The sequence below is a fragment of the Saimiri boliviensis genome, chromosome 19 (genome assembly GCF_048565385.1).
Source record: "Saimiri boliviensis isolate mSaiBol1 chromosome 19, mSaiBol1.pri, whole genome shotgun sequence".
NCBI classification, from domain to species: Eukaryota; Metazoa; Chordata; class Mammalia; order Primates; family Cebidae; genus Saimiri; species Saimiri boliviensis.
The window spans coordinates 18940660-18966635 of record NC_133467.1 but is presented as its reverse complement, the minus strand read 5'-3'; the positions used below and the strand labels follow the sequence as shown (position 1 = coordinate 18966635).

At 38.9% G+C, this 25976-nt stretch overlaps 1 long non-coding RNA gene across 12 annotated transcripts in view; it reads left to right on the top strand.

Annotated features, from left to right (window-relative positions):
• Positions 1 to 25976, top strand: part of LOC104650938 (uncharacterized) — a 224068-nt gene that overhangs the window by 5496 nt on the left and 192596 nt on the right. For all 12 annotated transcript variants that reach the window (XR_012515142.1, XR_012515147.1, XR_012515144.1 and 9 more), the window contains exon 2: positions 1206 to 1367. This is a non-coding gene — a long non-coding RNA (uncharacterized LOC104650938). The remainder of the gene's footprint in view (positions 1 to 1205; positions 1368 to 25976) is intronic.

The following is a 25976-nucleotide window of genomic DNA, read 5'->3' as shown; positions in this document are numbered from 1 at the left end:
CTTGTACGTATTGCCTTTACATTTCTAACAACACTATGAAATACTATTATAATACCAATCTAATAGGTATGGAAACTGAGATTTGGAAAATTTAAAAATCTGTCAAAGATTAGTAAGTGGCAGACAGAGATTTCAATAAATAATAGTGAGAAATACATTTATTCAGCACAGATATGTTCCCAGCACCATGCAAAATACTAGGTTTGCAAAAATGAATGAAACTGGTCCAGTGAAAACTAAAGTTTCAACCCAGAATTTTCTGAATTCAGAGCCCCATTGCTACTCACCTTAATCAACTGGATGGGTGTGGGATGTCTGTGGGGCAGAATTAAATTACCAATTCTGGGATAACAGTGACAATAATAATAACTGGAGCTTTGTAGGTTTTCAGTGTGCAGTGATGTTTCATATAGTTATTTTCTTTGCTCCAACCTTTGTCAAGGGAGTAAGGTCAATGAGCATCTGGGGCCCGAAGAGGCTGCTGCCCGTGGTAGCTGCATGACTGGACTAGAACCAAGGGGTCTGGCTTCTAGCCCAAAAGTCTCTACTTGCAGGATGCAAGAATGTACCTGGAGAGACACATTCCAGGAATATTTCTTGATAGCATACTGAAAGTAACCGGAATCAAAGCCCAGACTGATGAACTCATACAGAATATGGTTATCAGCCTTGGAGGGAATTCTTTTTGTTTTTGTTTGTTTGTTTTTTTTCTTTTTGATTTTCTTTTTGGGGAATTCTTGCACTTGGGAAAGCATGACTATAAAAGTGCTTCAAATTTCCCCACTGAAGTATCCCTAAAAGGTAGGAAATTGTTGCTTTAGGAACACATTATTTAATATCTTATGGCTTCACCTACACTTGACACACATTTTCATGCACCTTTGGGAATGTGTGCACCACAGTTTGAGAAGCACGGTAACAGATGGCCTATGAAACTGCATTAGAAGTGTGCCCCAACCAACTGAACCCATAAATACAGCCATAGAATTTCATCCATCCATCCATCCACCCATCTGTCCATAAATATTTTTGAAGAACCTGCCATAACTTCTGCACTATGCTAGGTAGGCACCATGATACTATATGATAGGATATAGAAGCTCCTGAGGAATTTACAATCTAATGTGGAACTGACCTTTGAAATGATTAGCAGGTAGTAGAAACTGCTTATAATGAGGTGCTAAATTTTGTATTTCGTATTTAAGGGCAGTGAGGGCTGCAGCACTCATGGAAACCTTCCTGATGGAGGCACGTTGACCAGAATATGGGAAGTGCAGAAGATCTGAAGATAGGGAAAGACAGAACGGTTTCTAGTTGGCTGCAGCATGAACACAGTTGTGGAGAATAAACATGATAGGACTTTTTGGGTAAGGATTGTTAATTATTTGATGATTCATTCTCTCTCTCTCTCTCTCTCTCTCTCTCTCTCTCAGTCTCCCTCCCCCCCCCTTCCCCCTCACTCCCCCCAACCATTCCTCTCCACCCACCTCTTTCTTGACAATGTAGAAAACTAGGGAAAGACTCAAAACAATGAAGGAGAAAAGCAAAATATCCATAATTCTGGTAACCAAAATGTAACATTTTGGTATGGGCTATTTTTATCTTTTAGAAGTAGATTAGAATTTGTAGGTAGGTAATTGGGGCCATTGCAGATTTTGAATAATGGACTGACCAATCTCAAAGACAGTTAATCTGGTGACCTTTTAGAGGATTTATTAGACTGGAGAGAGACTAGGAGACAGAAGTCAGAAACTCCGACCTGGCAAAAGGCTACCATATACTCTAGCTCCTGCCTTTCAAATGAACTAACTCACTAGTTGCCTTGATTAGTGATGAGTTTTCCGTCACTGAAACAGTTCACACACAGGCTGGATGACAACCTGTAGGGCTGCTGTGGAGGGGACTGCCGTAACAGGAGAGAGGATTCAGTAGTCCACATGACCTCTTTCAACCCCAATATGCCAGGGCTTATATTGTTAGCCCTGGAAATTTGACATTCAAATAAATTATGAGTTCTCTTCTCTTTTTCATGATTTGACAGCCATTGCTTTGCTTAGAACATGATATTGGGCCCTAGAAATCAACTAACTTTGAGGGGCTTGTATTAAGCTCATATGTATTACACATAATAACATGAGCACTGCTATGTTATTATTTGCGAACTGCTCTTACATGGGAAACATTTGAGGAGAAACTCTGACCTTTACCCAATCTCTACCTGCCTGGGTCCCAGCTCAGCCACCACCTCCTTGACTCCCCAAGATGGAGGTAGAAGCCAGTCCTTTGTATTCCCACAGGACTCCGTGCTGACCCAGCATGAAGCCTGCTCTGCAGTAGTAAAATTGCCTGTTTCTCTGTTCCCCACATTGTACTGGGAGCTCTTGTGAGCAGGGAGTGTCTGGCAGACAGTAAGTTGTCAGTCAACATTTGTTAGTGAATGAAAACCCTCGGCCACAAGGCCAGATCTGGGAGCTTTGGAAGCTTTCTCTGAGCAGAGATGAGCATGGTGCCTGACTTTGCACTTACCTCTTTGTGAGTGCTCAAAGCATTGGGTTCTTTCCTTCCTGTGTGTCTCTGGGGTCTGCTGTGCTGTGTCCTCATGAAAGGCTGAAAGTATAATTGGAATTATGCGTGAAAAAAAGTCATGAGAAGGGAAAGTACATAATTAAAGGTGACAGGGGCTCAGAGTATGGCAGGAGCAAGGCTAAGAGGTACTTCTGAAGCCAGATCAGGTGCACACTTCTAAAGCTGCTGTGCCAGTTCTAGGAAGAGCCTCTCTGCTGCTCCTTTGCCTTGGAACTCCCTTTTTGCAACGTCCAAGGCTATTCCAGACAAACAGAAAGAAGACACTGCAGCTGCTGTTATTCCCCACTTCCAGCATTACAGAGCTCTTTCTCAGGTTCCTGATGTTGCCAGCTGTTGGCAAGGGCTGGGCAGGGAAAAACTGCTGCAGTCTTAACAGGAATTCTGCACACGCAGTGTAAGTCTGAAAGATGCTGGATCTGAGTTCCTGTGAGAATCACACAGGTTCCGACTAGAGCCTAAGTGAAGAGGGGAAAAACATCTACAAGCTTATCTTCCACCCCTGCAATGGTTTTCAGTGGTTCTAAAAACCATGTGGGCAAAAGATTATTTATTTCTATATATGGCCACAAAATAGTCCAGTCACGGGGCTGACTTCCTGGTTGACGCTCTCCAGTTTTTCCAGACCTGCAGACTCCAGAGACTTCCAGGCTGGACATTGGTTTCTGTGGTCTGCATGTAATTAGTTTGGCAATGGAAAATGTGGCTTCCAGTGTGACTGCCCCTACTTTTCCTCATCCCCCAACCCCTCAATCCTTGCCTCCCTTAGAATGCTGCAGCTAAAGAGCAGAGAATGAAGCTCTCCCAGCTGCAGCCCTGCTAAAAATAGAAAGTTTATTTATTTTTATGTTCATGAAGCCCTTTTCCTGCTGTTGCTGTTGTTATGAGTGTGACTCCCAGGCAGGAAGGGGATTGACTGCACTGGTCACCAGCCAAGTGAGTTCTATCCTATGTTGAAGGATCGAATTGAGCCATTAGGGGCCAGAGGATTTGGTGATCTGTTTTCTTTTTTGAGTGTCTCCTTTCCTAGCTGACACCTGCTGTCCAGAAAGTGGGGTGTGCGTTTCTTGGTTTTTAGAGGGTCTGCTTGAATGTACTTCCCTTTCAGATGCAGCTTTCCCTTTACTTACGATGTATTCACAGGGAGGCATGGCCAGAGGAAAGGGCACTGAGCGAACAGGCAAGAAACCTCAGTTTTTCCTTCAGTTTTGTGACCTGGCTTTGTGACCTTGAGCAAGTCACAACTTCTCTGAACCTGAGTTTCCTCATCTGTAAAATAGGGATTAACAATGTATTTCTAGAACACTAGTGTGATGATGGATATAAAACAACTTTGAGAAGTTCAGGATATCAGTAGATGGATTATTGTCTACTTTTGCTAAACCCGAGTTCCTCAAGTATGTCCAAAAGATAGACATTTCCTTTGCCCCAGAGGGCTCTTCCCTCTCCCAAAAGGAGGAGTAGAAGAGGGGAGAAGAAAATAGCACATGGGGGAGTGTATTTTGTTATTTCCTATGAGATATGCAAGAAACAAACTGTGAGGTGGCCAGGTGCAGTGGCTCATGCCTGTAATACCAGCACTTTGGGAGGCTGAGCTGGGAGGATCATTTGAGGTCAGGAATTCGAGACTAGCCCAGGCAACATGGTGAAAACCCATCTCTACTGAAAATACAAAAATTGGCTGGGTGTGGTGGTGCATGCCTGTAATCCCAGCTCTTCAGGAGGCTGAGGCAGGAGAATTGCTTGAGACCAGAAGGCAGAGGTTATAGTGAGCTGAGATCGGGCCACTGCACTCCACTTGGGTGACAGAGTGAGGCTTGGTCTCAAAAACAAAAACAAAAACAAACAAGCAGCCCCCTCAAAGAAATACCTGAGAGGTGATTGAATCTTTAATAAATGATCCTGGATTAGAGCAAAGGAAATACTCAACATTCTGTTAGCTTTCTGTGGACTTTGGAGTAACAGTTATTTTGCTATGTGTCTTATTTCCCATCTCATTGTATACTGCCAATATTAATAGTTGATTGTCCCACCTAGAAGGGACCTCCTCCACTTGCTCAGCCTTCTGGATCACTTGGTTCATACCACACATGTAGTGCCTGTGACATGTTTTCCAGACATCATCTTGGAGTGTCATTATTGACACTTACTCTCCCCTCGAAGATCCTAACAGCTGAGGGCAGGGTTGTGTTGGCTACCTCTTTGAGTCACCTGGAGCCCACTATCACAATTGTGTTTGCATGGAGAACTAGGCCATATCTAGGCTGGTCCTGGTGCCTGGCGCCCTGTATCCTACAGGGTTCTTAATTGTAAGTCACAAAATGACAGCTTTGGGTGATATAAATGGAAAAGAAATGTATTTGAATCAGGGCTTTTAACTTGCTTTTCTTGCTTAAAATGTAGGGTCTTTGTGACTCAAATGAATTCCTTTTTTGTCTCAATAGTCTTTCACTGTATTTAACATTTTCTTAAGTTATGAATGAACACAACAAACTGGGTACCTGTGACTCTGTCATCTTTGGAAATCACATATATTGTCAAGTCGTATTTCACTTGTAGTCATTCCCAATAGTATTTGTGCTCATTACTACTTTTCAGTAACAGATGTTTTTTAAATCTGCCATTAGATTTTTTTAATGCATTAACACAAAAACACAGTGCTATAATTTTTTTAAATTTTAAACTCTATTTTAATATAATTGATTTTCTTTTGCGTATTTCATTTTGTGCATTTAAAAACACCCCTAAGCTTTCTAGGTTTCACCAGACTACCGAGGGCTCGTGGGCATAAGAAGTTAAGAACTCCTTGACCTAAAGCATATTAGCTAGCTCATAGCAGGATTGGCTACATAATTTTCAGGATCCAAGCAAAATGGAAAGGTGAGGCCTCTTGTTAACATAACTGTAAAAATTGCAAGACAACAATAGCAGAGCATTAAACTAAGCACGGGGCCCTGCTGAACCTGGGGCCCTATGTGATGGCACAGTTTGCATAGTTAAGAAGCTGGCCCTGGCTCACAAAATTTCCAGAAAGGTCTAAGGGCCAGGCTCAGGAGCTACGAAGCCAGGAACAATATGCAAATTGTGCTGGAGAACTGGTCTGGTGAAAACCCAGTGCTGTTCCTGCTGGATGCAGATACTGTAGCTTGTCCTCATGCCACACTGACAGTAGGTGCTAGAAACCACCCTTGAATCTGCTGCCACTGGTGCATCAGCAAGCTGGATGGAGTCGTCCCATTGCCAGAGTGACTCCTGCATTGATGTGTCACAGTTTCCAATGTGAAGTCTTGGTTAGGTGCATTTGATTGGTGGAACCTAGCTCATGGCCAGCCCTGCAGCTGCAAGGGAAGGTGGTGAAACAACTATCTGTGATTGCTAGCCTCCATAGAGGGAGATCAGATCTGCCTCACAGGGAGAAGGACTCCCCAAACATAGGAAGGGGGTTCAGATGCCAAGTGGCCAAAAAGCATGACAAACATTCTTGACAGAACCCACGGACCCAATGGGTATCTTGACTATTTTTGAAGACTGCCTGTGGGCTAGCCTAGAATATGTGGTCACCATTAAGTAGACAAGACTGTCTGGGAGAGCATACTTTACATGCTGAAATATTTTTAATTTTTGGGACATTTGGATTGTTTCTGGTAGCAATAAGGCAGAATATTCAGAATAGAGATTATTCAAGAAAAGTCATACCCTATGGAGGTAGGACAAAAAAAGTTGGCACTTTCACTAAATATTCTCTATCCATAAGACCAGACAAAGCCAAGAAGAGCAGATGGGCTCTACACAGTCACAAAGTGACAAGGCCTAATTAATTTAAGAGTTTCCTCGAAGCAAAGGACAGTGAGTCCATGTGGATGCACTTAACATTGTGCAGAGCCAAGGGGAGCAAGCGTTGTTCTGAAAATGAGCCACTGTGGAGAAAGCAACAGTCACTGAGCAGGGGCTGGGCCCTAGCCTCAGCTCATGGCTCATGGTGTTCCTTATCACTTTCAACTAGAAAGTAAATCAACAAGTCTGTGTTATGTTTTTCTGTCTTCCTATCTCCACAGAGTGATGGGTGGGCCATTCTTTAAAAAGTGGTGCAAGGACAGAGCCGGTGCCAGTAAACCTGGCAGGAGCCAGCAGAGTGCAAGCTGCTCCCTGGAAGTGGAATTGAGAGGCTACCACTCACTGTCCAGGGTCTAAGCCATTCAGCATTCAGCGGCTCCCCAGGAGGTCAGGAACATGGGGTACCCTGCCTGATGAGACAGGAGCAGTTGCTGCTGCCCAGAGGGCCTACCTATGAAAACGGTCAATGAAAAGAGTGAAACTCTGTAAAATATTTGAAGAGATTTATCCCAAGCCAAATATGATTTACCAGTGGCCTGTGACACAACCCTCAGGAGATCCTGAGAACACGTACCCAAAGTGGTTGGACTACAACTTGGTTTTATACATTTTATGGAGACATAAGACATCAATCAATACATGTAAGATGTACATTTGGTTTGATCTGGAAAGATAGGACAATTGGAAATGAGAGTGGGGAAAGTAGACTTCTAGATCATAGGCAGATTCAGAGATTTTCTGATTGGCGATTGGTTGAAAGAGTTATTATTGGCTGGGCTTGGTGGTTCACACCTGTAATCCCAGTACTTTGGGAGGCTGATGTGGGTAGATCACCTGAGGTCAGGAGTTTGAGACCAGCTTGATCAACATGGTGAAACTCTGTCTCTACTAAATACAAAAAAGTTAGCTGGATATGGTGGTGCATGCCCAGCTACTCAGGAGGCTGAGGCAGGAGAATCTCTTGAACCTGGGAGGCAGAGGTTGCAGTGAGCTGAGATTGCACCATTGCACGCCAGCCTGGGCAACAAGGGCAAAATTCCATCTTAGAAAGAAAGAACAAAAGAAAGAAAGAGTTATCAATAGAAAGAAATATCTGTGTTATGATAAGGGATTGTGGAGACCAAAGTTTTATCATGCAGATGAAGCCTCCAGGTAGCAGGTTTCAGAGAGAATAAATTATAAATGCATATCAGAATTAAAGAGTTCTATCAGTAATTCCCAAAGGGAGGAGGGTATAATGAGGTTTGTCTGGGTCCCTCTTCCCATCAAGGCCTGAACTAGTTTTTCAGGTTAACTTTGGAATTCAGGGTCCATTCAGATGATTGGGGGGTGTAGAATTGTATTTTTGATTTATAGAGCTTTCTTGAGAGGCTTGCAGGAGGGCCTGTGGGGATGGCCTGAGAAGGAGCAAAGGGAAAGGGCTTTTACCCAGCTCCAGACATGTGGAGTGCTCTATGTCCACTGTCTCCTTGATTCCCCACAGTAGTGCTGGTGAGAGGCATTTCTATCTCCATTTTACAGATTGGGGAGCCCAATTCTCTTTATGTTCCCAATATAGTATTTGATGGGAAAAGAAGTTGGCCACCATCTTTTATTTGACATTTAGTGAAAAGTTGGAGCTAATTGTCCTTTTAATACACTTTTCTTTAGGAAGAAAGAATTATAATTCCCAACCCTCCCACTCACCAAATAAAAGTTCTTCAGCCAAGAAACCTTAATTTACTATTTTTTTGTGTGTGATTTTAAAAATAAACTATTAAACTTTGGAATAATTATAGATTTATAGAAAAGTTGCAAAGATAAGTATACAGATCCTGTCTACCTTTCATTCAGCTTCTCCTATTATTACTATCTAATGTAACCAATGGTGCATTTGTCAAAACTAAGAAATTGGCATGTTATAACACTATTAACTAAATTATGATCTAAACTATGGATATTTTGTGGATTTTACCAGTTTATCCATTTATATCCTTTTTCAATGTTTTAGGATCCAATTTAGGATATCACATTGCTTTTGGGACACTTGCATTTTAAGAGAACATTCAGATTGCCACCAGAGGGTTTGACTCAGAATGAAAAAAGAATTTTATTTATAATATTCTCTTGTTTTCCTTACCAAAGAGCTTTGAATATTAGGTGCTTTTTAAAGTTTTGTGACCCCCAGTGAACTCCTAGCTGCTTCATTGATGCGTTAATGCCAGACAAGGTTGAAGTGATTTGAACATTTTGGAATTAAGATGCTGCAAAAATGCAAAATATTGTGGTCTTTGGAAATTTGGTATATCCAGATCTATTTCTTCCCCCAAGTTCCCAGTCTTAAACAACAGGATACTTTTCACACAGACTTCCTCCTCACATCTTCCTGTGAAGTCATATAAGTTTGGGCTTGGACTTTTGCTTTGTGCTGAGGCCAAAAGAGAATTAAAGCAGGTGAGGTGTTGTGTGATCTCATTTGTGCAATTGATTTCTCTGAGTTACCCAATCCATTGTTCATATCCCCGGCTTTGCACTGGCAATATTCCAAGTCATGGAATGTCTTAATAGATTTGTGTAGGCTTCTGCTTAGTAAGTGGGCTTCCTTGCTAACATAGTTTATTTTCTCTTGAGAGGAAATTAAAAATGAAATTATGGTTAGATACTCTTGAGTCTGTGGCAGGTCCCTCTTTATATTCTACTGACGTGGACTATTGGTGCTTTTGGAAATCTGCAAAATTTCCAGAGCTAGGTGGCTGGGGGTCCTGGTTATAAGGAACTAAGATCCCACAGAATAACTCTAATAAGAGTTACTTATGAAGCTTTAAGAAATAGATATAGCATTATCATATGTGCTTGACTGATAATTTAGCTCTCCATTCCCAACTATTATCAAAAGGTGTAAGCATATTATAGAACCGTACATAATAATAACAAAATGTGAACATATTATAGAATCATATGTATAAATCTATTCATCTGCCTTGTGGTCCACCTAACTCTTAGTACTTACTTTTAGAATAGTGATAATTAGCTGGGCATGGTGGCTCATGCCTGTAATCCTAGCACTTTGGGAGGCTGAGGTGGGTGGATCACCTGAGGTCAGGAGTTCAAGACCAGCCTGGCCATCATGGTGAAACCCCATCTTAAAAAAAAAAGAATAGTGATAATTGCTAATGTTTGTTGAGCTGTTACTATATGTTAGGTAGTCTACTATATTCTTTACATGTTTTAATTTTGTATAATTTTTCATAAATCTGTGTGGTAGGTACCATTATTGTGTTCCTGATTTGGATGAGAAAAATTAAAAACTTAATTTCATCCAAGGTCACATAGATAGGAAATAGTGAAGCCAGGACTTGAACACAGAGCCCTCTAACAACTCCAAACCCAGTATTCTCTTAACCATCTTGTCAGACTGACCAGGATATATGGATAGTTGGTAAATATACATACACTTTTCTAAGCAATGGCTCCCTATACTACTTTTAAGCAAAGATTACTTCAGTTCCAGAAATCAATAATCTATGCCATTCAAAAAATTTTTTTCCTACATGCAGAACCCTGTGGTTGATACTCAAGGGCATAGAGAAATCAAAGAAAATTAGCAAAATACTGGAGAAGAAAGATCCTGGGAGACCTAATTTCTCATCCCAGCTCATTCACTGATGGGTTTGGTCACGTGATGCAACCTCTTTGAGCATCAGAGATTTGTCTGTAGAATGAGCAGGTGGGATTAGATGAACCTAAAGTTCCCTGCCAGTTCTTTCATTCTGTGCCCTCAGCTTTGTGTCAGACATGGCACAGGAAAAATGCCAGATGTCATTCCTGCCCTCAAGGATCATAAACCAAAACCTTCAAACACATGAAGCAATTAGAGAACAGTAGAGTCATAAATTGTCTGCCATTTGCTATAAGCAATCACTGGATAAGGACTCACTTGAGCGTCTTATGTATTCAGCAGTTTTAGGGATAAAAGACATGTGTCATAATTTCTGCCATTAATCAGTGTACAAATTAGTTGGGAAAACAAGACCTAAGAACTTGGAACTATAGCTAATACAAAACATTAGATAATGAAATGCTAAATTGTGTCATGTAGTTATTGTGTGGTGATTGTTAAAACGGTAGCAAGTGACATTTACTGAGTGCTTAGGTAAGTGTGCAAAATGTAAGATGTGTAAAAAAACCCTCACTAATCAAGGTAAGTAATATTTTAATGCAGTATTTTAAACAATAAAATTAACGCAAAAATTTCATGCTGAACAAAATATCAAAATTTTAAAGAAAGATTGGATCATTATTATGGATTTTTCCTTTTGTCTCAGGGTCCAGTAAGGGTCAGCACAGCACTGTGTGCTGGAGACTACACTTTACTGGTTAATACTCATTGTCTTATTTAATCCTCACAATGATTTTTGTGATTAGATTCTGCTACTAGTGAATGAGGAACCTGAAGCTTGGAAAGCTCAAATCTTAGAAGCTGTAAGTGGCAGGACTTGAATTCAGGTCTCCGGCTTTATATATCATGCTTTTAAACACTGTTCTGTATGTTCTCACAAATGTGTAGAGTTCACTGCCCTGGAAGGCCATGCCCCAGTGCTGCCGAGCTGGGGGAGGTCTCTGCCCAGGGAAACCCTGTGGTCCTCCCGGAGGGGCATTCCGTGCAGCTGTGCTCCTTTGCCTGCTGGCTGGAACACTTAAAGGGCTCTTCTCCCCCAACCAGGGCCTGAAACCACTGTTGGGGTATCCACACCCACCACCACAACACCAGCATGCTCTTCACGTTCCAGGATGTGCTTCATACTCATTTCATTCATCCAGAAGTAGGGAGTCCAAGATGAGCGTCTATTGAAATTGTACTTTCTGCCTGACCCCATGAAAAGAAGAGGCTCTGTGAACGTTTACCGACATCTCCCAGCAAAGGAAACTATGCTGAATGCAGAACCTCTCTTAGAAGTGCTTATTACCTAGGGCCCCATCTACAACGCTGAGCTCCCATTTCCGGGCAGGAAATGAAACCACAGAGTACAAGTGAGATGTTGATTTTCAAGTTACCACTTTGGGGCAGCTTCGGTATTTTGGCAGCTGTACAGCTAGCACACATTTGCCCAAGGTCGGGGGTAAAGGCACTGACCATCTAGGCCCATGGGGCACTTAAGTGGAACTATACTGTTAGGGCCAAAAATCCCCTCATGTGGAGTTGGATTTCTGTTGCCCAAGATAATTCATTCTGAATACAGATGGAGCCTTGAGATAACTAGATACAGAGGAAAAAAGGAAAGAATGGCAAACTGTCAGAAAGGGAGCTGACTTTCGAGGTTATCTGGTTTATTTCTTCATTTTACAGAAGCGGAAATAGAAGCCCAGATAAATTATGTGACCTTGGGAAAGGTCACATAGCCACTTTGTGGCAGGTGTGGGACATAAAATTGAGTAGATGCTATTTTGAAGTGGTAATTTAAACTCAACCGCAGGGCCTAGATTGACACCTAAAAATCATTATTTTTAAGAGCACAACGAATAGTTTCACTCTTTTCTTTGATCTCACTTATCCCCTTCTCTCAGGTTCAATGAGGAAGCAACTGAGATTATCTAGTGATGTCTTCCACAGAGGAGACCTCTGTGCAGCACACTGGCTCTTCCTGCAGCATAAGTCAAATAATCTGTAGTAGCACAAAACCCTAGGGTGTTTTGGGTCTCCCCACAAACTGTCATATACTATCTTTATTTTTAATCTTGGAGGAAAATCTACTGTTTTTGTTCTGTCGAATAAACAACCTGTGTCTTAGGTTTCACTGTGTACATAGCTGATATGCATTATTCATAGTTCCATCATATTATTAACAATTCCAAAATACGTATTCCTCTAGGGCGTTGGGTTGCTTTGTCGGGCCATCGAGATGCCCACACTGGGAAGTTGTATCCCTCTATCTCTCAGCCCCCTTCCTTCCCATAGTCATTATAATTGTGGGTGACCTGTCCCATAAGAATGTAAGAACCTGTGAAAAGCAAGGCATCGATGATTGAGGGCCATTTAATGACCTGTAACTAGTTACATTTCAGGTGTTAAACTTAACATTGTAAGGTGAATCTGATGAGTGATTAGGTGAATCACAGAATAAGGAGGTAAAGGGTATGGTGCATGCATCAACAAAATGGGAATGATTATTTGCTGTTGATTGCACAAGTATGTTAAGTATGTAGTATCTAACATGTATAGTATAAACATATCTTAATATGGGGTAAATTAATGTATGCCTTATAAATGTCCCAATTTTTATGGAGCTATCCACACTTCCCCAATTTACCCCATAATTTCAGCCTTGTCCAAGACGTTCTCCCTGCATGGACTGTCCTTTCCTTCTGTTGGCATGGCAAGCTTCTTATCTTTTAAGAAGGTCCAGCTCAGTTGTTCCTATGTTTGAGAAATATCTCTTAATCCTTGAGGTAAAACAGACCACTCTTTTCTTTGGGCCACCATGTGTCCTCATATACATCTTCAGAATAGCTGGTCACTCTCTGTTGTCAATTATTTGTTTATAGGTCTAGCTCTCTACTTGAGGTTGGGGATCATCTGTCCATTACGGTGTTCCAGAGCCTAGCATGAGACTTGAAATCTTAATAAGTATTTGTTAGGTAAACCCTGTCTTCAGGGCAATGATGTTCTAGGAAGTGTTCTAGCAGGCTCTTTAGTCATGGGTGCCTAGGGTGACGAGGTCTCCTGCTTCCAGGGTCATTTGGAAACAGATGGTCACATGTTGCGAATACACATGTCCCTTTATATTTGGAACACTTTTGCTCCCAATGCGGCAATTTTTTTCCTTTAAGATACCAGTATTTTTGGTACTGTGCCTATAGGTGTTTATATAAACTTGTGGCTATAAAAGAAAACTGGATTAAAAAAAAATGATTTTCCGTTTCCTTTACTTTTGCTTTAAAAAATAAAAATACTTATTGAAGTATAATCATTATCCTGTGCAGATTCCAAATTACTTTTTTATGATGTTATCTCTTTCCATCTATGTGATTTTATGCTACAACTACGCATTTGTCAGTCGCAAGTATTTACTGAAGAGCCCTGCGGGGTGTCTAACATAAGATTTTTTTATGCATATCATACTTTTCTTAAGTATTCTCCTGGTGCTATAACTTTGCTTTCTAATATGGTTTAAATGAGAAAAATATTTCATGTGAAGGTGTTTTGGAATTCATAACCCAGAGATAGGTGCCTTTGACAGGGAAAGGGACAGTTATAATTTATTGGCCTACTATGTACCAGGCATTATGCTCCACAATTTACATACATTATCCTATTTAATTCTCACACCCATCCCACAGATTGATGCCCTAATATCACATTTTACAGCTAAGGAAACAGATTCAGAGCTTGCAGGTTCCTATAACTAGAAAGGATCAACCCAGGGCTTGAATTCAGGCCCATCTGAAGCAAAGCTCACACTCTTTCCCGTGTATTTTTTTATTACATTAAACTACCCAAATTTTATTGAAGGCAAATGTTTGGAATGATTATAGCTGAAAGTAGATTGTAAATTCATCAAGGCTGGGACTGTGAATAAAACTAAAATGTGTCATTTGGTGATTTTAACATTTCTTTGTGTCTCTTTTTTTCTCTGTATGTGAAAAACAGAACTCATACTGGGATTTCTCTCTAAGCAGCTAGAAATGATGTGAAGATTTCACACCTTCCCTCCTTTGATTGGTCCCAAAAAATAATCTGCAGGAACTAACCCCAAATTCAAAAGCTGTGCAATGATCCCGACTGTGTATTCATACTTTGTTGTTTCTGCTCTTGCTTACATGGGGCTCTTCCTTGTGGGTTATGTGGTTTTTATTTGTACTACTGTCTCTCTCTTTGTATGTGCGTGTGTATGTATAAAAGCAAAAAAAAAAAAATATTGTGCAGTATATAACGTATTGCATGGTAATTCATTTGTTAATTCTTTTATTGATAAATCTTGAGCCTTTTGATGTGTCTAGAAAGTGTCTAAAAGCCGGGCGCGGTGGCTCAAGCCTGTAATCCCAGCACTTTGGGAGGCTGAGGCGGGTGGATCACGAGGTGAAGAGATTGAGACCATCCTGGTCAACATGGTGAAACCCCGTCTCTACTAAAGATACAAAAAAATTAGCTGGGCATGGTGGCACGTGCCTGTAATCCCAGCTACTCAGGAGGCTGAGGCAGGAGAATTGCTTGAACCCAGGAGGCGGAGGTTGCGGTGAGCCGAGATCGTGCCATTGCACTCCAGCCTGGGTAACAGCGAAACTCTGTTTCAAAAAAAAAAAAAAAAAAAAAAAAAAAAGAAAAGTGTCTAAAAAATGGCCAGGTGAGGTGGCTCATGCCTGTAATCCCAGCACTTTGGGAGGCTGAGACAGGTGGATCAGAAGGTCAAGAGATCAAGACCATCCTGGTCAACATGGTGAAACCCTGTCTCTACTAAAAATACAAAAATTAGCTGGGCATGGTGGCGCATGCCTGTAGTCCAAGCTACTCGGGAGGCTGAGGCAGGAGAATTGCTTGAACCCAGGAGACGGAGGTTGCAGTGAGCCGAGATTGCGCCATTGCACTCCAGTCTGGGTAACAAGAGCGAAACTCTGTCTCAAAAAGAAAAAAAAAAATGTCTAAAAAATGGACACTGATCACCTTTGAGGAACTCTTAGGCAAGTATGCACACAGTTGATGGCAAGATGATACATTAATTCCACATTAGTTCTTTGAACAAAGACTAAGGTACTTCAGGAGAGTAAGAAATTAAGTATATTAGAGGAAGGATGAGAAAAGGGGAGAAAAGGAAATCAACAGACTGGAGGAATCATTTAAGCTAGATATTCAGCCATTCCACAAATACATTAACTGCCTAGTATGTACCAGGCAATATTGAAAGTACTGGAAATGCAAAGATGGATAATGTACAGATGGATGATAACTCCCAAGGCATTTGCAGATTTGAAGAGAGAGAAAGACACAGAAGCAACTGTTAGGTGCCAAGATCAATGTACAGGTTACAGGACAGATGTAGAGGGATGGTGGATTTTTGATGGGCTGGACCCCTGGGGAGGAACAGGCACCTGTTTTTTGATGGGCACCTCCCAGGGGAGGTGAGTTTAGCTGAGTGTGTTAAAAGATATTAATGTCTTTGGAGTGTTTGTCAGGTGAAGGGAGCAGGAAGAGAGGCATGAAATAGCAAGGTACATTAAAGAAATACAAGTGGTCAAGAGTTGGAGGGGTGTGTGCAGGTGGGCCGTAGTGAAGAATGAGTTGGGTTGATGGGCAAGGATCTGAAACAGGAATGGCTTGGAGTTTACTCCTGTAGACCCCGGAGAGCCACACAAGGGTTTTTAAACAAGGGAATGATATAATAAAAATGACACTTGAGTGTATTTTCATCAAAGATTCAAAGGGAAGTAAATGTTAAAAAGTGAAAGTTTGTTTAACATTACATTTCAGGTATATTATTGAAAAGCTTTTTTCCAAAGCATTTACAATTTTATGTTAAAGTTTGAAAATACATGCAAATTATAAATAGTGAATTAATTTTTAAAATTAAACTTTTCATTTTGAGATAATCATGCAGTTGTATAAAATAATACAAAGAAATCTCATGTGCCGTTTACCCAATTTCTTCTGATGGTAATATCTTATAAAATTATAGTACAATTTTACAACCAGGAAATTGACATTGAAACAGTTAAGATAAAAAATTTTTCTATCACCACAAGGATCCTTGATGTTGGCCTTTTATAGCCACATATACTTCCCTCATCTTAATCTCTAATATTTATCACTTTTTCCTTTTATGGATGGTGCTTTTGGTGTCAGTGTAATGCTTTGCTTAGTCCTGGATTACAAAGATTTTCTCTCATTTTTTCTAAAAGTTTATAGTTTTGTATTTTACGTTTGTCTGTGATTCATTTTGAGTTAATTTTTGTGTAAGGTGTGAAATTTAGGTTAAGATTTAATTAATTAATTAATTAATTAATTTTTTCGAGATGGAGCCTCACACTGTCACCCAGGCTGTAGTGCAGTGGCATGATCTCAGCTCATTGCAATCTCCACCTCCTGGGTTCAAGCAATTCTCCTGCCTCAGCCTCCCCAGTAGCTGGGACTACAGGCCTGAGCCACCATGCCCAGCTAATTTTTTTTTTTTTTTTGTATTTTTAGTGAAGATGGGGCTTCACCATGTTGGCCAGGATGATCTTGATCTCCTGACCTCGTGACCTGTCTGCCTTGGCCTCCCAGAGTGCTGGGATTACAGGCATGAGCCACTGCACCTGCTCAATTTATTTATATTTATTTATTTATTTATTTATTTTTGCCTATGTATGGCAAAATGCATAGGCAAAAATAAATGAATAAAATATTTTTTTGCTTCAGCACCATTTATTGAAAAATCTATATTTTCTCTATTGAATTGCTTTTGTATTGTTGTCAAAGTCAGTGGGCATATTTGTGTGTGCCTATTTCTGGGGTCTCTATTCTGTTCCACTTATTTATGTGTCTATCCCTCCACCAACACCACACAGACTTGATAACTATAGCTACATAATAAGTCTTAGATTTGGAAGATTGCTTCCTCCTACTTCTCTTTTTTTTGAGATGGAATCTTGCTCTGTTGCTGAGGCTGTAGTGCAGTGGTGCAATCTCAGCTCACTGCAACCTCTGCTTCCTGGATTCAAGCAATTCACCTGCCTCAGCCTCCCAAGTAGCTGGGATTACAGGTGTGTGCAACCATGCTTGGCTAATGTTTTTATTTTTAATGGAGACAGATTTTCACCATGTTGATAAATTATACTGATTGCTTTGCAATTATTGAACAAGCCTTGTATTCCTGGGTTAAACCACTTGATTTATAATTCTTTATAAATTATTGTATTCTATTTGCTTATATTTTGTTTAGAATGTTTGTGTCACTATTCACAAGGGATATTTGTTTGTAGTTTTTGTTTTGTGTTGTTTTGGTATCAGGGTAATATTAGTTTCATTAATTGGGAAATGTTTCTTCTTCTATTTTCTGAAAGAGATAATACAGACTTGTGTTAATTCTTCATAAAACATTTGGTAGAATTCTCCAGTGAGGGATATAATTCTGGATATTTCTTCCTGGGGAGTTTTTAAGCTACAAATTCAAATTTCTTTCTTTTTTTCTTTCTTTCTTTCTTTTTTTTTTTTGGAGATGTCTGACTCTTTTTGCCTAGACTGGACTGAAATGGCACAAATCTCTGCTCACCACAAGCTCTGCCTCCTGGGTTCAAGTGATTGTCCTGCTTTAGCCTCCCAGGTAGCTAGGAGTACAGACATATACCACCATGTTCAGCTAATTTTATATTTTTAGTAGAGATGAGGTTTCTCCATGTTAGTCAGGCTGGTCTTGAACTCCCACCTCAGGTGATCCGCCTGCCTTGGTCTCCCAAAGTGCTGGAATTATAGGTGTGAGTCACTGTGCATGGTCTACAAATTCAATTTTCTTAATAGCTACAAGGCTATTCAAATGATCTACTTCATATTGGGTAAGTTGTGGTAGTTTGTATTTTTGAGGAATTTGTCAAATGTAAGTGCCTAGAATTGTTTGTAGTATTTATTTATTATCTGTTTGATGTCTACAGAATCTTTAATGATATCCCCTGTTTCCTTTCTGATATTGGTAATTCGTATCTGCTTTCTTTTTTTGTTGTCAGTGTTTTTAGAGTTTTGCCAATTTTATTGGCCTTTTAAAAAGAATCAGCTCTACATTTCATTGATTTTTCTATGTTTCAGTTTCATTGATTTCTGCTTTTAATCATTATTTTCTTTCTTTTGCTTATTTTAGATTGCTCTTCATTTTGTAGGTCTTGAAAGGAAAAAATATTATTGATTTAAGACTTTTAAAATTTTGAATATATCCATTTAAATTTACCTTTCACCACTGCTTTACCTATGTCCCACAAATTTTGGTATGTTGTACCTTTATTTTCTTTTATTTCAATATATGTTTAAAACTTTCCTTTAAACTTCTTTTTTGACTTAGGGATTATTTAGAAGTGTTTTATTTAGTTTCCAAGTGTTTGGAGAGTCCCCTGTTACCTTTCTGATAATGTTATCTAGTTTGACTCCATTGTGGGCAGAAAACATACTCTGTATAACTTAAGTTCTTTTAAATTTGTGGAGGTTAGTTTTAGGGCCCAGGGGCATGGTCTTTTTTGGTAGATGTTCTGTAGGTACCTGAAAAGAATGTGTATTCTGCTATTGTGGAGCAGAACGTTCTATCAACGTAAGTTGGATTCTGTTGGTTGATGGTGTTGATGAATTCTTGTATGTCCTTGATCATTTTCTGTCTGGTTATTCTAACAATTTTGAGAGGGGGTATTGAAGTCTCTAACTATAATCGTGGATTTGTCTGTTTCTTCTTTTAGTTATATTAGTGTTTGCTTCATGTATTTCGCAGCTGTGTTTTTTACTGCATACCCATTTAGAATTAGAACTGTCTTCTTGGAGGAACTGACCCTTTAATTATTACATAATGCCTTTCTCTGGGTCTGGTAATTTTCTTTCCTTTGGAATCTACTTTATCTGATACAATATAGCATATCCTGCTTCCCTTTGATTAATATTTGCATCAGACATCTCTTTTCATTTTGTTTTTTACATTCAGCCTGCCAATATTGTTGTGTCTGAAGTGAGTTTCATTTAGACAGCAGATAGTTGGGTTATGTTTTAAGATTTGCTCTCCTCATGTCTGTCTTTTAATTGGTCTATTTTGACCATTTACATTTAATGTAATTATTGATAGAACTGAAGTAGGAATCACATTATATATATATATATATATCTTAACGTAGTTTAATGGTGTTGTCAATTTACAAGTTCAAGTGAATATGTGGAAGTCTTACCTCCCTTATATCCCTGTACCCTCCCCCATTTATAATATAATTGTCTTAAATATTTTCTCTACACCCATCTAGAATAATGTAAGACAATGTTATCGTTTTGCTTTAACCACAAAATGCGATTTAGAAATTCGACAGGAGAAGAAAGGACTACTGTCTTTACCTATATATTTGTTTATTAAGTTTTTTTCTTCCTAATGTTCCAAGATTCTTTAAGAGTTTCTTAGGAGGCTGAGGCAGGAGAATTGCCTGAACCCAGGAGGCGGAGGTTGCGGTGAGCCGAGATCGCGCCATTGCACTCCAGCCTGGGTAACAAGAGTGAAACTCTGTCTCAAAAAAAAAAAAGAGTTTCTTTTATGTTTACAGAACTTCCTTTAGCTACCCTTTTAGAGTAGATCTTCTAGTTTTCCTTCATCTGAGAGTATGTTGATTTCCCTTTTATTTCTAGAGAATATATTTTGCTGGATATGATTTCGGATTGATAGCTCTTTTCTTTCAGCACTTGAAAAATATTGTAACTTTTTTTTCTGGCCTCCATGGTTTCTGATAAGAAATCCACTATCATTCAATTTCTTTCTCTCTTATAAGAAAGTATCATATTTTGAGGGGACTCCTTTCAAGATTTTCTCTTTGTCCTTAAGTTTAATTATAATATGACTTGACATGGATTTCTCTGAGTGTATCCCGTTTGGGGGTTGCTTAGCGTCTTCAATTTATATATTTATGTCTCTTGCCAAATTTAAGAAGTTTTTTAGCCATTATTTGTTTGAGTACTTCTTCAGGCCCACCACCTTTATCCACTCCAACTCCATTGACATGAATGTCGGATTTTCTGTTATAGTTCCTGAGACATTGCTCATTTTTTTTCTAGTCTGTTTTCTCTCTGTTATTCAGATTGGGTAATTCCTATTGTTCTATCTTCCAGTTTGCTGTTTAGCTCACTTACTGAGATTGTTATTTTGGTTATTATATTTTTAGTTCTCTAATTTCAATTTGGTTCTTCATCTCTTTTATTTTTTTGATGAGACTTTCTATATTTTTGTTTTATTTGTGTTCGTAATTGCTCACTGAAGCACTGTTTTTGTGGCTGTTCTAAAGTTTTTTTTTTTTAAATTTTTATATTTTGTGGGTACACAGTGGGTATAAATATTTGTGAGGTATATATTTGAGATATTTTGATACAGGCATGCAGTGTGAAGTAAACACATCATGGAGAATGGAACATTCATCCCTTCAAGCATTTATCCTTTCAGTTACAAACAAACCAATTACATTAAGTTGTTTAAAAATGTACAATTATTATTGACTATAGTCACCATGTTGTAAGAAATAGTATGTCTGATTCATTATTTGTAACTATATTTTTACCCATTTACTATTTCTACTTCCTCTCAGCCCCCTCATTACCCTTCCCAGCCTTTGGTAACCATTCTTCTACTCTCTATCTCCATGAGTTCAATTGTTTTAATTTTTTGATCCCCCAAATAAGTGATAACATATGATATTTGTCTTTCTATGCCTGGCCTATTTTGCTTAACATAATAATCTTCAGTTTCATCTATATTGTTGCAGATGACTGGATCACATTCTTTTTTATGGTTTAATACTATTCCATTGTATGTATGTACCACGCTTTCTTTATTCATTCATCTGTTGATCATCATTTAGGTTGCTTCCAAATCTTAGCTATTGTGAACAGCGCTACAGTAAACATGAATGCGGATATCTCTTCTATATACTGATTTCCTTTCTTTAGGAAATCTCTCTACCCAGTCGTGAGATTGCTGAATCATATGGTGGCTCAATTTTTAGTTTATTGAGGAACCTCCAAACCTTTCTCCATAGTGGTTGTACTGATTTATAATCCCATCAACAGCATACAAGAGTTCCCTTTTCTCCACATCCTCACTGGCATTTGTTATTGCGTGTCTTTTGGATATAAGTCATTATAACTGGGTGAGATGATATCTCATTATAGTTTTGATTTGCCGTTCTCTGATAATCAATGATGTTGAGCACCTTTTTATATGCCTGATTGCGATCTGTATGTCTTCTCTTGAGAAGTGTCTATTCAAATCTTTTGCCCATTTTTAACAGCAAATTATTAGATATTTTTCCTATAGGGTTATTTGAACTCTTTGTGTATTCTGGTTATTAGTCCCTTGTCAGATGGGTAGTTTGCAAATATTTTCTCCAGTTCTCTGGGTTGTCTCTTTACTTTGTTGATGGTGTTTTTTTCTGAGCAGAAGCTTTTTAATTTGGTGCAATCCCGTTTGTTTATTTTTGCTTTGGTTGCCTGCGCTTATGGAGAACTGCTCAAGAAATTTTTGCTCAGATCAGTTTCTTGGAGATTTCCCCCCAGTGTTTTCTTGTAGTAGTTTCATAGTTTGAGATCATCAACTTAAGCCTTTAATCCATTTTGATTTGATTTTTATATATGGTGAGACATAGGGGTCTAGTTTCAACTTCTGCATATAAATATCCAGTTTTCTCAGCACCATTTATTAAAGAGACTGTCTTTTCCCCAGTGTATATTTTTGGCTCCTTTGTTAAATATAAGTTTACTGTAGGTGTATGGATTTGTTTCTGGGTTCTCTATTCTGTTCCATTGGTCTATGTGTTGATTTTTATGCCAGTACCATATTGTTTTGGTTACTGTAGCTCTGTACCATAATTTGAAGTCAGGTAATGTGATTTCTACAGTTTGATTTTTTAAAATTTTTATTATTATTATTATTTTTTGCTTCACATAGTAGTTTTGGCTATTCTGGGTCTTTTCTGGTTCCATATAAATTTTCAGATTGTTTTTTCTATTACTGTGAAGAATGTCATTGGTATTTTGATAGGGATTGCATTGAATCTGTAGATAGCTTTGGGTAATATGAACATTTTTACAATATCGATTTTTCCAATCCATGAATATGGAATATCTTTCCCTTTTTGGTGTCCTGTTCATTTTCTTTCATCAGTGTTCTATAGTTTTCATTATAGAGATCTTTCACTTGTTTAATTTCTAGATATTTAATTTTATGTGTGGATATTAAAAATAGTATTACTTTTGAAATTTATTTTTTATGTTGTTCACTGTTGGTATAAAGAAATGCTACTGATTTTTATACGTCGATTTCATATTCTGGTTTTGTAAACTGAATTTGTTTATCAGTTCTAATAGTTTTCTTGTGGAGTCTAGGTTTTTCCAAATATAAGATCTTATCATCTGCAAACAAGGATAATTTAACTTCTTCATTTTCAATTTGGGTAGCTGTTCTAAAATCTTTGTAGGACCATTCTAATATCTCTCTTTCACCTCGGCATTGACATTTATTGATTGTCTGTCTTCAGTCAGTTTGAGATATTCTTGGCTGTTGGTATGAGGAATGATTTTTCAATAGAAACCTGTATATTTTCATATCATGGTCTCAGACTCTTCATTTCATTTAAACTTTCTGGTTTTGTTGGCCTTTTTGGCACCATAGTGGCAGGGGACGAGGGTGGGGGTCACCACTTTATTATTGCAAAGTGAAGGTAAAGACCATGTTCTTTACTTTGTCCTCTGTTGACAACTGCCACCTGAGGGGGCTGCTTCTTGTTACTATGAAGTGAGGATTGGAGTTCTGGCTCCCCGTGACATCTCCATTGACTCTACAGTGAAGGTGGTTTTATACTGCTGGAAAGTCATGAAAACATGGATTCTTTATTTGGCCTCTGCTAGTACCACCCCAGAGGAGACGGAAAGAGCCTCTTGATATCTGTCAGATGACAGAATAGAAGTTCAGGCTTCCAGTGTTATCTCCGTGGGCACCGTGGTGTGAAGGGGGTTAGCAGCTTATTACTGGCCAGTGGGATTGCAAGTCTTAGCTCCCTATGTGACCTTCTCTGACATCACTCCAGAAGGTGTGGTAGACACCTCCATACAGTCTCTCAAGGGTAGAGAAATGGCTGCTACCTGGACTTTGCTGTCATGGGTAGGAGTGGGCCACAGGTTTTTGTTTGTTTGTTTGTTTATTTTCTGTGATGTTTGTTGATAGAGGAGTGGTTATTGTGTACAAATTTTCCTGTCTTGCTAGACTGCTCCTTCTGCGGAGGTTTTTTTGTGACTTTGATGTTTCTGGCTTACTGTTTTGTTTAGTTCCAAATCTGAGATATATGAGGCAAAAAAAAAAAAAAAAAAGTTCCAGAGAACTCACCACTCTGTTAGTCCTTGGGCTTTGGAGTCTTTAGCCAGTCTGCTTACCTCACTGCACTTTTCAGTATTTTCTTATCTTCATTTCATGTATAATTCCCAAGGTTTTTAGTTGTACTTAATGAGAGAAATAGATATGTGTAAGTATGTTTATTCCATCTTCCCGGAAGCAGAAGTATTGAATGAAAATACTTTAAATAAATATTTTGTATGAAGCTGAATTTTAACTTAATTTAAAATAATTTAATTATATATTTTAAGTATTTTTATAAAAATAAAACAATTTAACCAGGCATAGTGGCTCACACCTGTAATTTCAGCACTTTGGGAGGCTGAGGCTGGTAGATCACCTGAGGTCGGGAGTTTAAGACCAACCTGACCAACATGGAGAAACCCCGTCTCTAATAAAAATACAAAAAACAAGGCAGGTATGGTGGTGCATGACTGTAATCCCAGCTACCTGGGAGGCTGAGGCAGGAGAATCACTTGAACCTGGGAGGCAGAGGTTGCGGTGAGCCAAGATTGTGCCATTGCACTGCAGCCTAGGCAACAAGAGTGAAACTCCGTCACAAAAAATAAATAAATAAAACCATTTGTAGTTCTGGTATTCAAAATCTGTTTAGTTGACAGTAAAAATATTGGTTTCATATATATCACTCCTACATACAAATTAAAGGGCAATATGATTTAATATTGCAAAATATGCCCCAGCTGCTACCTGCATCTGTTGTAAATGTGTTAATTTGTGAATATTCTGGAATCTCAAATTAGAATATAAAGCGAAGGAATAAAATGGACATCTGGCACTATTAGGAAACAATGATTTGGCATGCAAGAAGTATTGCATTTAAGCGGAAAGGAGAATTTGACAAGTTAATCTGTCTTTTCTCTTATACCTAAGTGCTTCTGCTGCTCAGACTGTCCCCATGGTTCACTGCAGGACAAACTCCACAAACCTTCATGGAATTCAGATGGAGCTGCCTTCTGTTTCAAGGATATGGGCAAGAGATGAGAAATGTTTCCCTGAGGCCCAAAGAGTACTAGAAACAAGAGTGAATGTTTGGGGTTGTGGGTTGCTCTGCATCAGAGCCGAGCCCCAGACCCCAAGTGATGGAGGTGTTCATATCCTCTTCAATAAGTGTATGTGTGTATAATGTGAGACATGAGAGAGCCTCTAAAATGTGGGTCTGGGGCAGGGACTCTCTTACCCAGAACATAAAGGTAGTGCTGTCTCCCATTGGGCAAGTTTGGTTAAGATTTTTAAGCTACTTACCGTATTTTAAGGGCCTTCTTTCTCATCCATTTTCTTGTAATCTGGTATAAGACTATTAACAGTATAAATGAGGCAAAACTGACCATTTCCACATTCAACTGAGAATTAATATTAGGTAAACACAGATTAGGAGATGATGAGGTTCTTTCTCTGTAATTTATGATACAGTTTTAATGGCACAGCACCACTGTGTCTCTGTGTATAGAAACCATGTGGACAGAGAATGATAGTTCTCCCCCCGATTTGTTGGAAAAAGAGCTTAATATTTTTTAATTGTCAATTTTTTAAAACTAGAGTCAAACGCTTGATAATTAAAAATACATCAAGTCACCCAGAATAGTACCAGTTGTGTGTTTGGTTAGATGACAGGATAATTGCCAGCCCTTATCTTATCAGACTTAAATCTCCTTCCCATTTAGTTTTAATTGGCTGTAGGCTTCCATCTATCCTTACCTTTGTGTCGATTGTCTTATATGAGCTAAGCCCATCTCCAATGGATACAATAAATCTTTGTATCTGGTTCATCTTTGTTTTTATGGTTAATATTTTTAAGTTATAAAACCAGACTCTTCAGAATGTGAAATGTAGGAGTAAGTGTTTGCATTCCAGAATTGCTCTGTCGATGTCTGAGAAAAGGCATTAGCTCTTGGGCATTAGCTTATTGAATTACATTTTCAAAAAGCTCTGTCTTAAATTTTTTTTTAATATTTTTATTTTCTCTGCTTTTAACTCCTGTTGATTTTTTACAACTTCCATAGCAGATATTTCTGAAAATTTAGATCTTTTCATAATGATTTCTTCTTTCTCCCAGATTGCCAATTAAATCATGACCTGGTTTAAGGCTATGTTACTTAAAGCTGTAATGTTGATGCAGAGCTTTACATGGTCCTGCTCACTGGCTGTGGATAGTGGATGAAACCTTTTTAGGGCAGAGAGAGGATTGGAGATGCCTATAAATTTCTTATTAGGTTGGAGATGCTTGTAAATATCTTATTAAAGTTATAAACCTTGTCCTCAGAAAAATGCACTTAAATGCCTACAGTTTTAGGGGAGTCACAGACATCCTGCAGTAGCAGCTTTCTTACAGTTTCCATGACCTCAGATTAAGATCATTTGAAGGCAGAGGCATTTGCAGTAGTTATAACATAATGATGTCCTGGATTACCTACAAGATGCAGTGTGCTGATGCGGTTTGGGAAGGTAGATTGAGGTAGAAAGTTCATTTTTTTAGCCATGAATGTAAAT